This window comes from Copadichromis virginalis, linkage group LG23, assembly GCF_057382275.1.
Source record: "Copadichromis virginalis isolate Kocher_CV1m ecotype Utaka linkage group LG23, C_Virginalis_male_GT1.1, whole genome shotgun sequence".
NCBI classification, from domain to species: Eukaryota; Metazoa; Chordata; class Actinopteri; order Cichliformes; family Cichlidae; genus Copadichromis; species Copadichromis virginalis.
In genome coordinates, this window is record NC_140639.1 from 49,212,189 (window position 1) to 49,227,316 (window position 15,128).

The window sequence follows — 15,128 nt, forward strand, 5'->3', positions numbered from 1 at the left end:
AAACAACAAGTTTATGGGCTTTCTTGTTATTCACAAGTTTCAGCGATTTAGCCCAGAGTCTAAAGTCATTCAGCCTTCTGTTTATACATGGTTTAGCTTTAAAGTATCTGCATTTGTGAAGAAAAAATTTTCCCATTAACAAAATCGTCCTAATCAACAGGTCAAAATCTGCATTCTCAGCAAGTATTCCAAATTTTATTACTGTCACTGTCAAATGTGGTAACTGAATTCTCCTGTCCAAAAATTAGTAGTAAGTCCATCTGTCCCTGGGGACTTGTTTAATGCCATTTCCATGACCACCAAATCCAGTTCCTCAATTTTAAACTCTGAATCCCACAGATCTTTGAAAGGCTTGTCAATACATGGGATGAGATTATGAATCTTATCAAAGAAACTATCAGAATCAGCTGCTGAATATTCTGAGGAGTACAATTTGGAATAAAAAGTGAAGACTTCCTTTTCAATCTTTCTGAAATCTTTACATTCAGTCCCATTTATCAACAAGCTTGAGATTAGATTTCTCTGCTGTCTACACTTTTCCAGCTTACTAAAATATGATGAGTTCTTTTCTAGTGATGGGTCGTTCGCGAACGAAATGGCTCTTAGAGCCGGCTCTTTGAAGTGAACGACGGGAGCCGGCTCCTTATTGGGAGCCGTGGGGTTTTTTTTTTCTTTCTCTTGCCCTCTCACTAACCTTTTTCGCTTAATGCCACACCTGAGCCTTGTGTTTGCGCTGAGCAGAGGGGGGAGGGAAGCAAACACAGCTGTGCGTTTGTGCCCCTCCCGCCTCTGCTCAGCGCTGGGCAGAGGGGGGAGGGGCGGTAGTTACACTCACAGCAGCAGTAGAACACGAACAGAGCAGGAGGGAGAGAGAGAAAGAGAGCAACAACAAGAGACAACGTCGTCAATTTAGAAAGGTACAGTAAAGAAAATGAGTGAAGCAACCAAGAAAACAAGCAAAATCTGGAACCACTTCAATTTTATTGACAGTACAAAGGCAGAGTGTAGAGTCTGCAAGAAAAGAATTTCATATAGAGCTGGCTCCACAAACAATATGAATAGGCAAGCAGGAAGGCTCTCTCCCAAAAAATCATCCCAGGCATATATGAAAGAGAACGTGCATCACTGCAAGAGAGGGTTAAAAAAGCCACAGCAGTGTGTCTAACAACTGACAGCTGGACATCCCAAACCACCACATCCTTCTTGTCAGTTACGTGTCACTTTATTGAAAATTATAAAATGGTATCCTGTCTTCTGGATTGTTTTGAGTTCAGTGACAGACACACTTCTGAGAACTTAGCAGAAGAGCTGCTCAAAGTGGCAAAAGAGTGGGATGTGGAAAAGAAAGTGGTTTGCTGTGTTACTGACAATGCAGCTAACATAACAAAAGCAATTAAAATCCTGAAATGGACCCACCACCCATGTCTTGCGCACACAATTAACCTTGTTGTGAGAGATGCTTTGAAGGTGATGAAGCCAGCTGTGGACAAAGTGAAGGCAATAGTGGAATTTTTCCACAGGAGCACAACAGCCACACACAAGCTCAAATCTACCCAACAACAGATGGGCATGCCTGAGCTAAAGCTCAAACAAGAATGTATCACAAGGTGGAACTCAACCTTTCATATGCTAAAACGGATTCTGGAGTCCAAGGATGCTGTCATCTCTACCCTGGCAGTTATCAATGCACCGGTTGATAGTGATGTGCGATACCACTGATTTCCTTTCCGATCCAATACCAAGTAATATTCAGGGTGGTATCGACGATACTGATCCGATACCGATACTTTGTACAAAAACTTTTATTTATTGTATCTCACATTATAGCGTCATAATGATTACAGGACATCAGATTACTTGTTCTTATCACTTAATAATGCAGAGTTCATCATATAGAAATAAAAAAAAATTGAAGTTGTGCTATTTGAAAACATTGCCTCCCTGCAGCACTGAAGGACTCCGTGAGAGACGTCTGTCTCGCCCTAGCAGCACCTGTCCCTCTTGTTACGTCTGGTTCAGTTTGGGTAAGAAGGAAAAACAGCCGAGTCCGTGTAGGTGACAAAAATAGTGATTTTATTACACACTTCTAAGACAGAAGCATGGGAAGACAAGCGTACAGCCACAGATCTCCAAAGAGTGGACAGCTCCCCATCCTTATATAACCCATGATGACGTAACACAGTCAGACCTTACTGGAAATGATAACAGTTTGGGCCTGTTCAGAGAGTTTACCTAATATGGACATCAACTGTTAGTTTTAGAGAAAAACAAGTGTGTATTACATTCGTGCCTTTTGTGAAAGTATATCTATCAGAAAACTGTCCTCAGACGACCCTCCTATTCTTACTAAGTGTGTGTGTACACATGCATGTGTTATATAAGAGCGTGCATGTACTTTAAAGGCCTGTGTACGTGCAGAACTGAACATAGAACTAAGGCAGGGTCCAGCAGGACCCACAGGCTTCTGAGTGGTTACAGAACTGTGAAACAGCTTTAAGCAAATAACATGAATAGTACAGAACAACAATAGACTGATTAAAGTACTGATAATCTGTGTAGATTAATGTTAACAAAGATGTGGTTCAAAGATTATTCTGTCAACTGGTTCAACAATGGTAAATGATTAATGATTGATACTTCTGATTATAACTGTGATCGTAAGAAGACAAAATAAAATATCTCCTGGTCACACTCTCCTCCTCTTCAGTTCACCTCAATATACGCTCGTCATAGTCTGTGATATGATTTACTCTGAGGTGTTTGACAAGGTCAGTGATGTTGCCACAACCATACATGCCAACCCTCTCGATTTTTCCAGGAGAATACCGAATTTCAGTGCCCCTCCCAAAAATCTCCTGGAGCCACCATTCTCCCGAATTTCTCCCGATTTTCCACCCGGACAACAAAATTGAAAAACCATATCGCAGAATTCATAGCGCGGCCCAGCCAATTCCAGTCTCCAACAATGACAGCAGCTACTTAGTTTTAATATTGCTCTTATTACTCTTTCTGGGTCGCAAAAAACTTTTAACATATTTTCAGGTGAGAATGTAGCTGTGTAAACTTCAAATATCTGAGCCGATCGACAAATCGTCTTCAAACCCCCGCAGTCTTTCATTACTCAGGTTAAACATGTATAAGTCACTTTGATAACTTAAAAGTGTTGTTTGGCTTTTTCAGTGTTTTATTTGTTCGTGAGTAAATCGGTTTGGCTGAGATTAAAGTTATTCGATTAGATTAAATTAAATTTAACTTTATTAATCCCTCAGGATGGTTCCTCCGGGGTTTTCACACAGCTGAATAAACGTCAAACAGAAAACTAATTAAACAAAGTGTGAGACGGTCGAGAGTTTACGCCAGCGCCCAGTTATATTTTAGATAGCAAGGAGCAGACGGCAGAGTTTCACTCCACCGAGGGAGCTCGTGACGTACTACCCGGCTTTCTTTAGACCGCGAAAGCCGAGTCCTCAGGTGGAAGCAGCCTCTGAATTTGGACACCCCCGCTGTTTCTGGGCCGGCCAATAATAACGGTGACATTTAACATATTTTATCTGATAAATAAACACTGTAAAATGTATTCATCACCCCCCCCCCCCCTCCCCAACAGCCCTTTTGAATGTCTCCCTAATTCTGATGTCTCAAGGTTGGCAGGTATGGCCACAACACCTCACTTTTTTGCCAAGGGCCAAGGGGCTGCGAGACATTTATACAGCTGTATTTCGCACATAACTGTGAAAGGCGGAAGAGGAAGTAGTTCCTTTGAATGTAGACAATCCGAATGTTATAGTTTATTTTCACTGTGTTCCTGTTAATGATAAACTACAAATTTACCCTAAATTACTAAAATATCGATATTTTAATGTGAGAATCGATTCTAGAACATAAATGATTGGTATCGGAGGAATCGATATTTCAGGATCGATCCGCACATCACTACCGGTTGACCCTCTGAGCCATGAGGAATGGGAGGTACTACAGCAGGCATGCACTGTTTTGGAGCCATTTGAGCAGGTCACCGTGGAGATCAGTGCAGACAGGTGAGTGTGCAAATGTTATTGCATTATTATTATTATTAGTAGTAGTCGTAGTTAGTTGCATTGCTGGTATGAAAAGTAGATTAGACATGATCATAAATAATAATATACTGCTGAATTTTAAAAAAGCATAATTTTGAAACTTGTTATGTACTCTTTTTCAGCCATGTCACAGCCTCCAAAATGTTAATCCTGTGCAAGGGTCTGCAGAGAGTGACAGCTGAACACCAAACCAGAGTAACTACTGGAAAAGTGAAAGAGTTGGTAGATGCTCTCTGTGCATCCATGGACAGAAAATTCCACAGAATGGAATATAATGCTGTTCTCTCTGAAACCACCATTCTTGATCCAAGATTCAAGAAGCTGGTCTTTAATGACAACAGAGCGGTGGATGAAGCTCTTCAGAGAATAACTGCAGCAGCAAGATCCAGCCAACCAACTCCACTGCCAGGGAACCAAGAGGGAGAAGAGGCAGAAGAGGATGAACAAAAGGAGCAACAAGCATCTGCTGTTTGGAGGTTCTTTGAAGAACGAGCAAATAGAGACACTACCAGAAGGAATCCCTCAGCAGATGTAATACTGGAAGTGAGATCCTACATTGATGAGCCCCTTTGCCAGAGAAGTGCAGATCCACTGAGCTGGTGGGAGACAAAGGCTTATACTTATCCACGTCTTACCCAGGTGATGACACGGAGACTTTGCATTGTAGCAACATCAGTCCCCTCAGAGAGAATCTTCTCCAAAACAGGACAGATAATGAATGACAGAAGAAACCGGATCAGCTCCTCAAAGCTAAGGCACTTGATATTCCTGAATGCCAACCTTTCCGTCAATTAAAGATCTGGTTGTTCATGTTTTCTTTTTGTTTTGCATATTTTAATTGATATTTTATTGTGTTGTGGTTTGTAGTGTTTTGTGTTCTTTCGTTTTGAATTGGTTTAAAAGGAAAAAAGCTGAAAATTTAAAAGGAAAAAAGTTGAATTGTAAATAGTTGGTTTTTGTACTTATAATTTATTTTTTTTTTACATTTTGTGTGCTGTGAATAAATACAAGAATATTTATATGATAAACATTTATAAATAAAAAAGACATTTTTTACATTAGTAGTTCATTGTGTGCATGATTTTATATTGTTGTTAATAATAAATTACTTAAAGCAATAAAACAACCTGAAGAGCCGGTTCGGAGCCGAAAGAGCCGGCTCTTTTTAGTGATCTGAGCCGAAAGAGCCGGTTCTCTAAAAAGAGCCGGAAATCCAATCACTATTCTTTTCACCTGCCTCAATCCACTTGGCTCTCGATCTTATAAAGGCACCGTGGGCTTTCTCTAGGTAAAGATCGTCCAATTTAGTTTGTAACTCCATCAATTTATTCTTCTCTTGCACGTTTAGTTTTTCTTTACTACAGCACTGAGTTATTTCACGAAGTAAATTACTTTCATATTCCCGTTTTTCCCTGTTCAGTTCTTTGCAGAATTTTATAGTGAATTCTCTGATTTTGAATTTAACAAATTCCCATTTCTGTATATTACCCACTACTGAGTCATCATTTTTTATATCTGTAATTATATGTCTAATTTTATCACAATACTTGTCCTTATTTAAAAGGCTGGCATTAAATTTCCAATATCCTCTGCTACTACGTCTCATCCTTGTTGGTTCTAAGACAAGATCAATGAAACAGTGATCAGAAAGGGGTGCATTGGAGATTTTAGATTGTGAAGTACACCTCAAAATGTCATCGCTCACTAACCAATAATCAAGTCTTGACCTGCTTTCTCCATTAGGTTTAAACCAAGAATAATTCTTAACTCCAGGATTCAAACTTCTCCAAATGTCTGTAAAATTATTATCACTAGAAAAGTTCTCAATAATGTTATTCTGTTGCCTCCTTCCTAAGCGAGGAGGCCATCTGTCCATCCATTCATCTGGTGTCATGTTCCAGTCTCCTCCTACTAGGATGTAATCTGTGGGGTACATAACTTTAAACTCTGAAATAACATTTGTTAGATTTTCCAATAGACTTTTATTTTGACCCTCATTATTATGTCCATAAAGATTTGTAACAATTAGAAATATACCTTCGCTCTTCAAGACTGCAGTTAACCAATGACCCTCACTATCAGCTTTATATGTTATAATCTCCCCTGGGAACTTATTAAAACAAATCGCCACACCTCCAGATCTGTTAGATCCATGACTGAAAAGAATCTTGTCTCCCCACTGATTAGCCCAAAAGGTAGCATCGGCATCCACAGAGTGAGTTTCTTGTAAAAACAGACAATGACATTTTTGCACCTTGCAAAATAAAAAAAGTGCCTTTCTCTTAACAATTTCCTTCAAACCCCGAACGTTTAATGAACCAAAAGAAATTTTTGAGTGAACCATAATAAGAATATGCTAAGAAAATAACTTTTTTTAAAAAAGAAAAGAAAAATATATAAATATGAGTTTAAATTGTAACACTTGTCACCAACTCAGTGACTAATAATCTTTAACTTTAAGTAGAACTCTTTTGTCCCATTAATAATATTCCACTGTATACAGTCTTACATCAAGTCTTTCATTCAACATCAATGATCCTCCGTCCTTCGATGTATCCATGAGGACCCCGGAAAAAGGCCCGTTTCCCAGCCCGTCTGGCTTGTTCAATTTGCGGCCACAGCCGCCTCCTCTCTTCCCAGTCCTCCCGCGGCAGTACCTCAGCGAAGTGGAAACCCCCGTTCTTACAGACAGCCGAATCTTTGGTGCGACGCCAAATCTCCTCTTTAGCGTGTCTCAGAGCAAACAGAATGATGATATGTTGGACCTTGTTCTCAATCTTCTTCCCAACTCTATGCACCACATCCACAGATTCTTCAAGCTTTGATATCATATCAGGTGCGATCTTGCCAAGAATTCCAATAACCAGCGATCTGACACCTTCATCTCTTTTCTCTTCTAATCCTTTAATCCGGAGGCACCACCTCATTTTGTACCTTTCTTGCTCTCTCACTCTCTCCTTGAGATCGTAGTTATCTTTGGTCAACTGCTCGTTTCGTCTCTCCAACTCTTTAACCTTTTGTTTACATTCTTTCACCTCCTCCGAGTTGAACTGAACCGCTTTGGCTAGGCTGGCTAGCATCGTACTAGCTTGCTTGCATTGCACACTCAGGTCAGCTAGCTGCTCGTCCACTCTTTTTTCAAGGTTTAGAATCGCTTTCAATATAGTAGCATTGGAGACTTCGTCACTTTCACTTATCTCTGCTGACTTAACTTTCTTTTCTGCAGGCTTCTTACAAGGTGTAGATGGAACCGAATCATTGCCCCGTTCCCTTTTGCTCATCACTGCTACGTCCATTGCTACGTAGTCATGATCCGTTCCTTCTCTGCTGTCTTCCGTTCCATCACATGGCGATGTTGTTTCTTGTTTTTTGAGGTCGAGTTTGAATTTAGCAGGTTTAACTATACTTGGGGCAGTCATTTTACTACTTTCGAGTGGAAACAATAACGAACACAAAGTAAATTCTGGGACAAGTTCAACGAGCTCCTAATTTGTACGACTGCTCAACACGCCATCTTGCGCCACCACGGATGATGGCGACAGAAACTCTGGTCGTGTCTTTTTTTTTTTAAACTTTATTTAACAAACAATGAGTATACAACATACGAACAGATGAAGTATACAAAACAACAGAACATTAACACAAAAAGCCAAGGGTAAAAGAAAAAGGTAACAATTATAAGAATACACGCAAAAATTCACATACATATATTGTTTTGGGAGCCTTTTTGTTGGTGGAGTCTGATATTGATTGTATGTACATTTCCACATCCTTAAAATAATGACAGAAATATGGTGTTTTGTTAGTAAACTTACATTTATGGATAAAAAATTTAGCTAAAAGTATTAACAAATTTATCATAAAAAAACATTTATCATACTTCTTGGGGAACTTAAAGAAACAGAATAAAACATTTTCCCATCGTAAAGAAAACTCCCTTAAAATATGGACAATAACAAACCTGCTAAATTCCTTCCAGAATCTCTGTGTAAAAGAACAGTACCAAAAAAGATGTGTCACAGTTTCTGGATGATCCCCACAGAAAGTACAATTAGTATTAATGTCCCTTTTAAATTTTACCATGTAGTGACTGGCTGGATAACATTTATGTAGAATTTTAAATGAGACTTCTTTCACCTTATTTACAATCAAATATTTATGGGGGACCATCCAGACTGTCTTCCACTTGATATCTGGAACATATCGGTTCCAATAAGATATATGGGAGAGAGACGATATCTTCTTGGAATAAACTACGTATTCTCTTATTGCTGTTACCAAGTTCCTGTGAAAAGCAGATTTTTCCTATTGGTGACTCAGCTGGATCAGGGAGAGCATAGGTGTCAAACTCTGGCCCCAGCCTAATTACATTTGGCCCGCGAAGCCATACCAAATTATTATTAGAGCTGGCCTACTGGTATTATACAGCTAATATATATATTGTTTAGTATTAAGCTTTGCTTGTTCCATATTCAGTTTTTCAGAAAAACTTGTTTGAGTCCATAAGAAGAGATTCATTCTTAAATCTGGAGGAAGATTTTTTTTTCAGTAAATATTAATGTTAGCCCGCGACCTTGTTCCAGTTTTGAATTTTGGCCCACTGTGTATTTGAGTTTGACACCCCTGAGGGAGAGTGACTGAGGTAGATATTGAGCTGTCAGTGTTTTTATATAATATTAAAGTCCCTGAGGGTATGGCACCAAGCACCATTGAGAATTCCTGAACACTGATTGGAAAATTATATAGTGCAATAAAGTCGTTGTAAGTAAGTAGTTGTCCCTCTTTATTAACCAGCTGAGCCACCAATAGGATCCCATTTTGGACCCAAGTTTCCAGGAAAAGTGATTTATTTTTCTATAAAATATCTCTGTTGTTCCAGATAAGGTATTTGTGAGGTGAGAAGTTGTGTTTATAAATGAGGGTCCACGCTAAGAGGACCTGCTTATGGAAGGATGAAAGCTTTACAGGGAGTTTCTCAACATTGTAATTACAATTTAAAACAAAATTAAAGCCACCAAAACAAGAGAAAATATAATGTGGTATAAAGTTCCAGATAGAGGTAGGGTTTTTAAGAAAATGTTTGGCCCAATTAATTTTGAAAGTGTTATTTAAAGTAGAAAAGTCTAAAACGTTAAGCCCACCTGATTCGTACTTATTCATCACAACAGTTTTTCTAATATAATGCGTACGGTTTTTCCATATAAAATTAAAGAGCATACGGTCAACATCTTTACTAATTTTCTTATCCAGATGTAAGGAGACAGCAGCATATGTTAATCGGGATATCCCTTCTGCTTTAGTAATTAACACTGTACCTTTCAAAGACAAGTCCCTTTGCAGCCACTGGTTGAACTTTTTTAGGGTTTTCTGTATAATTGGAGTGAAGTTTAAAGAGAATCTTGATTTTTGGTCTTTGGATATTAACAGATTGGGATTGGGGCTGCAGCTGCAGTAATGCGGACGCTGGACGCCGGTCAGTCGTGGTGAAGAGGGAGCTGAGTGTAAAAGCGAAGCTCTCAATTTACCGGTCGATCTACGGTCGATCTACGTCCCTACCCTCACCTATGGCCACGAGCTGTGGGTAGTGACCGAAAGAACGAGATCGCGGATACAAGCGGCAGAAATGAGCTTCCTCCGAAGGGTGGCTGGCCTCTCCCTTAGAGATAGGGTGAGAAGTTCGGCCATCTGGGAGGGGCTCAGAGTAGAGCAGCTGCTGCTCCACATCGAAAGGAGCCAGCTGAGGTGGTTCGGGCATCTGACAAGGATGCCCCCTGGGTGAGGTGTTTCAGGCATGTCCCACCGGGAGGAGGCCCCGGGGCAGACCCAGGACACGCTGGAGAGGTTATATCTCTCGGCTGGCCTGGGAACGCCTTGGTGTTCCACCGGATAAGCTGGAGGAGGTGGCTGGGGAGAGGGAGGTCTGGGCCTCTTTGCTTAGGCTGCTGCCCCCGCGACCCGGCCTCGGATAAAGCGGATGAAGATGGATGGATGGATATTAACAGTCCCAAGTATGTGACTTCTTGTCTAACAGAGATATTACAGATAGTATTTGCAGGGCAGTCTTTAATTGCTAGTAACTCACACTTTTTTAGATTTAGGCATAAACCAGAGGCCTCAGAGAAATCACTAATTTAGTAAGAGCTGGAGGGATTTGGTTTGCATTCTTCAAGAAGAGTGTGGTGTCATCGGCTAACTGGCTGATGACGAGCTCCTTATCAGCTATGGTGATTCCTTGTACAACACTGTTTGAAATATTAGTTGCAACAATTTGTGTACAAAGTAAAAATAAATATGGTGAAATAGGACATCCTTGGCGAATACCACGTTTCAGGTCAAATCTCGGGGTGGAGCCGTTAATCATTTTAATAGAACTATTGCCATTTGTGTATAAGGTTTTGACAGCTTTACAGAAAAACTTGCCAAAGCCAAATTTTTCCAAAGAGTGGAAAATAAATTGATGTTCAATTGTATCAAAAGCCTTATAAAAATCCAGGAAGAGAATGAAGCTATTGTCAGATACCAAATCAGAGTAATCAAGTAAATCCAAAACCAGTCTAATGTTATTAGAAATGTGTCTGTTTCTCATAAAGCCCGATTGTGTCTCATCAATAATTGTTTCCAAGACCTCTTTAATTCTGTTAGCAAGTATTAAAGCCATAACCTTATAGTGATTATTGAGCAGGGAGATGGGTCTCCAATTATCAATAAAGAGTAAGTCTTTGTTTGGTTTTGGAATAAGTGTTATGAGACCTTGAGTTAGAGAAGGAGGGAGGATGTTATTCTCTATACTTTCTGTAAAAACCTGCAGTAAAAATGGAGCCAGGAGATTAGAAAATGATTTATAAAACTCTGCAGTCAAACCATCTGTGCCGGGAGATTTATTGGCCTTAAGTGCAGAAATGGAATTACAAACTTCCTCCACAGTCAGAGGGCTGTCACAATAACTTCTATCTTCCACAACAATAGATTTTAGGTTTTTAATATTATTGAAAAATCCTGTTGAGACAGCCTCATTATATTTTGAGTTGTATAGTTTAGTATAGAATTCGGCACAGAAATGTGAAATTTCTCCAGGATTGTCAGAGACAATGCCATTAATATTTAGTTGATGAATAGAGTTTGTTTTTGATCTGTATTTTTCAAGTCTGAAAAAGTAAGCAGAATTTTGTTCACCCTCCTCCAGCCACCTCTTCCTGGATCTTATGAAAGCACCCTCAGCCTTGAGTCGTTATAAGCCGTCCAGTTTATTTTGAAGTTCTAGTAAACTTAATTTATCTTCCTCTGAGATTTCTTCTGGAGACTTCTGGTAATAAGAGGCAATTCTGCTTATTACTTCTTGTTCTTCAGCTTTCCTTAATTTAGCAATTTGACTCCCATATCTTCTCAAGAATTTGCATGCTTCAAATTTAAAAAGTTCCCAATTGGTACAAAAGGACTTCTCTCTGTTAGCTTTGTTCCAATAATAAACAATTAATTTATTAATCTGCATGTTAACCATTTTATCTTTTAGTAAAGAATTATTTAACTTCCAATAAGAGAATTTATGAGGTATATTATCCAGTGTAAACATTCGGACGTTAATGTAAATTGCTCTATGATCAGTGAGGGGAGTGGCAAGTATATTAACAGTAATATTATCTTTATCAATACAGTCAGAAACAAGCCAAAAGTCAATACGTGATTGCCTGGATCCTGTCTTATTGCTCCAAGCAAAGAGTCTATCATCTGGAAATTTTTCTCTCCAAATATCCACAAGATTAAATTTTCCCATGAAATTTTTTAAGTTTGCACTGTATGAAGACTGCTGCCCTGGAGGCCACCTATCAACCGTATTGTCTAAAGCAATGTTAAAGTCTCCACCAATTAAGAGGACTGAATTTGGGTATTTGGAGAGCCAGAAATTAATTCTTTCTTCTAAGGAGTCAAGTAATTTATCATTTTCAGTTTTATTATTGTAACCATATATATTTACTGCACTGAAAGTACTGTTATTGTGTCTGATTAGTGAGCAGAGGTAGTGTCCTAAGGTGTCACAGTCAGAGTGTAACACATCTCCAGAAAAATAATTTTTAAGCGTGCCAACTCCAGCAGAACGCTCAGAGCCATGGGACAACCAGACTTCATTACCCCATTGTGATTTCCAAAAATTTGTATCAGCAGGTGTGGAATGACTCTCTTGGAAAAAGCAAAAATCTGTTTTAAATTGTTTGGCAAATAAAAACAAAGCTTTGTGTTTACATGTTTGTCTTAAACCCCTGGTATTAAGAGAAACAAATGAAAAAGACAAAGTTATTAGAAAAAAGAAAGAGAAAAAGTAAGTTCTAAACTTCTACAACTAAGAATAGATCTATAGGATAAGGGGACCGGGTGCTGCACAATTTAGGTAGTAGAACAGTAAAAACCCTGAGTGACTAAGCTTATAAAAATACAGTATTTAACTATCTGCTATGGTTTAAATATAGCTTTTTATAGATAAACACACTCTTCAACACAAAATAAAACTTTAACCTGAGGGTGAAAATATCAAGTTCACCATGTAAACAAGCTTACAGAAATGTCATTTCGGAGACTGAATAAGCGTCTCTATGAAGGAGGGAAAACTTCTGATCCACTGATGAATCCTCGGCCTCCCACGAAATAAGCCGGCTTACCCTCCTTAGGGGCTTTGTCTATCATCGGCCACAGTTTGTCACGACGTTCTCTGTCCTCCCTGGACAGATCTTCAGCGAACCTCAAATGATTGTCCTGCAGGTAGGAGGATGTTTTGGCTGCTTTCCATACAGCATCTCTGTAGATTCGGTAGGTAAACTGCACGATGATGCCTCTAGGTCTGGTGCTACCTTGTCGCTTGGCTCCGAGTCGGTGTACGGTGTCGATGACGTCAGGCAGCCTATGATTTTGTTCTAGCAGAACAGACTGGCATATCACAGTCACCTTTCCCCTTGCGTCTTCTTTCTCAGCCTCCCTGACTCCATGTAGTCTGAGATTCCACCTCCTGGAATATCTTTCCAACTCAGAGATTCTCTGTTGGCAGTTGTCCACTCGACCTTCCTCTTTAGTTACTTTTTTTTCCAAGTCGCAAACTTTCCCCTTCATATCTTTCATTTCCGCGCACACAAAATCAATCGTCTTTTTGAGACCCTCAATCTGGAGCGTATTCTCTTTCACCATGTTCGAGTTCTCTCTCACCATGCTCTCAATGTTATCAGACCTGGTGTTTATTAGTGCCGACAGACGAGAAATTATCTCATTTACATCAACTGGGTCAGAGTTGCTGCGTTCGTACATCACCTTCTTCGGAGCTGGCGATTTGAGAGGTGTAACAGGGAGAGGTGGGAACTCATCCACTTCTTCTTCGGCTAACGTGAGTGCCACCGTAGTAGCTGCGTAGTTATGGAAGCTATCCATTAGCACGTTGCTGGGCGTAGCACTCTCCTCGTTAGCATTCTCAGGCGCTATCTTAGACTTGGAACTTTCCAGTCCCCTTTTCGCTCCTTTCTGATTAAGCATTCTGCTGCTTCTTGCCCTATGATTGCTGTATCTTCTCTTATTTAGTGAATTGTTAGTGTTAGCAGCATAAAGTTGAGGTTTTACCGTTGTTCACGAACTTTCTGTGCAGAACTCGGTAGAGAGCGTCTACTCACTCCGCCATTTGGCACACCCCCGATCGGGTAGTGACAGTGTCCAAATTCATCGGCTGCATCCTCCCGAGGACCCGGCCTTCGCGGCGTACGTGGGCTGGGTCCTCAGAAGGTTGGATATGCTGGAAGTAAACAGCTGGGGAAATTGGACGGTCTAGCCTTCTGATTAGCGTCACCGCTGTCTCGGTGGAGTTTAATAAACTCGGCTGTCTGCTCCTTGCTATCTGCAATATAACAGGACACTGGAGTAAATTCTCGACCGTCTCATACTTCTGTTTAATCAGTTTTCTGTTTGATGTTTATTCAGCTGTGTAAAAACCAAGGAGGAACCCACCCGGGGGATTAATAAAGTTTTATTTTATCTAATCTAATCTAATAACTTTAATCTCAGCCAAACCGATTTACTCACGAACAAACAAAACACTGAAAAAAGCCAAACAATAACATTTTTAGGTTGTCTAAGTGACTTATGCAGGCCCGTGCAGAGGGGGGGGGGGGGGGGGGGGCTGGAGGGGCTTGAGCACCCGCCCCTTTCCTGATGGGTGCCCAAAGTGCCCTTTTGTTGAGGCAACTTTTAAAAAACTTTTTTTTTTTTAAATTTATTTTATGTGTGTGTGCGTGCGGAGTCCTGTCTGTGCCCCTCAACAATAATATTTAACTATTAATCACAGTTTTGCTAAATAAAAGGATCTGGCTTGCATCAGTCACATGATCACATTTAACCAATGATCGCCCTTGATGGCAGAACGCGCTGGTTACGAGCCGGGAACGAGCTCACAAAGAGCACGCGCATTTTTAGCGGTCCGGAGCTGTAGGAGAAACACAAGTTAACTCAGAGACACAGACTGATGCGACAAACCCAGTAAGTAGCTGTACAGCGTACACTGTAGTGTGTAGCACCCAGGAGTATTGGCTTATTACGTACACGTTGGTAAGTTGTCTTGTGGCAATTTGACGAACTGAAACAAACGAGCGTGCTGTGTGTGCAACAGCGTGACAAACATTACCTGTCCTTTTATTAACTGCACATGTAGTGCTGGTCATAGCTGCTAGCTCACTGTGTAAGGCTGTCATAGGTCTGTAGCTCTGTCACCGTTTTAGGGAACATATTTAGTTTTAAAGTAAGTTACAGAGCATTTCCTGCCTTTCTGGGGGGATTATATTTCACTAAAAACGATCTAATATACATGTCCACATAATTATGCATTATTATAATATTTTAAAAAACACACGCTGTATTTTAAAGAACATACTTTAAGAAGCAGATTATATTAGATTTATATTTTAAATAAGACAAAATTTGGATTTTACAGCAGTAAAGTTATTGTATCTCTACAGTTTAAAAATGTAATAAGCTTTGCCCCTGCACAGAGTGGATAGTGAAACAAATGGAATCATCATAAATACATTA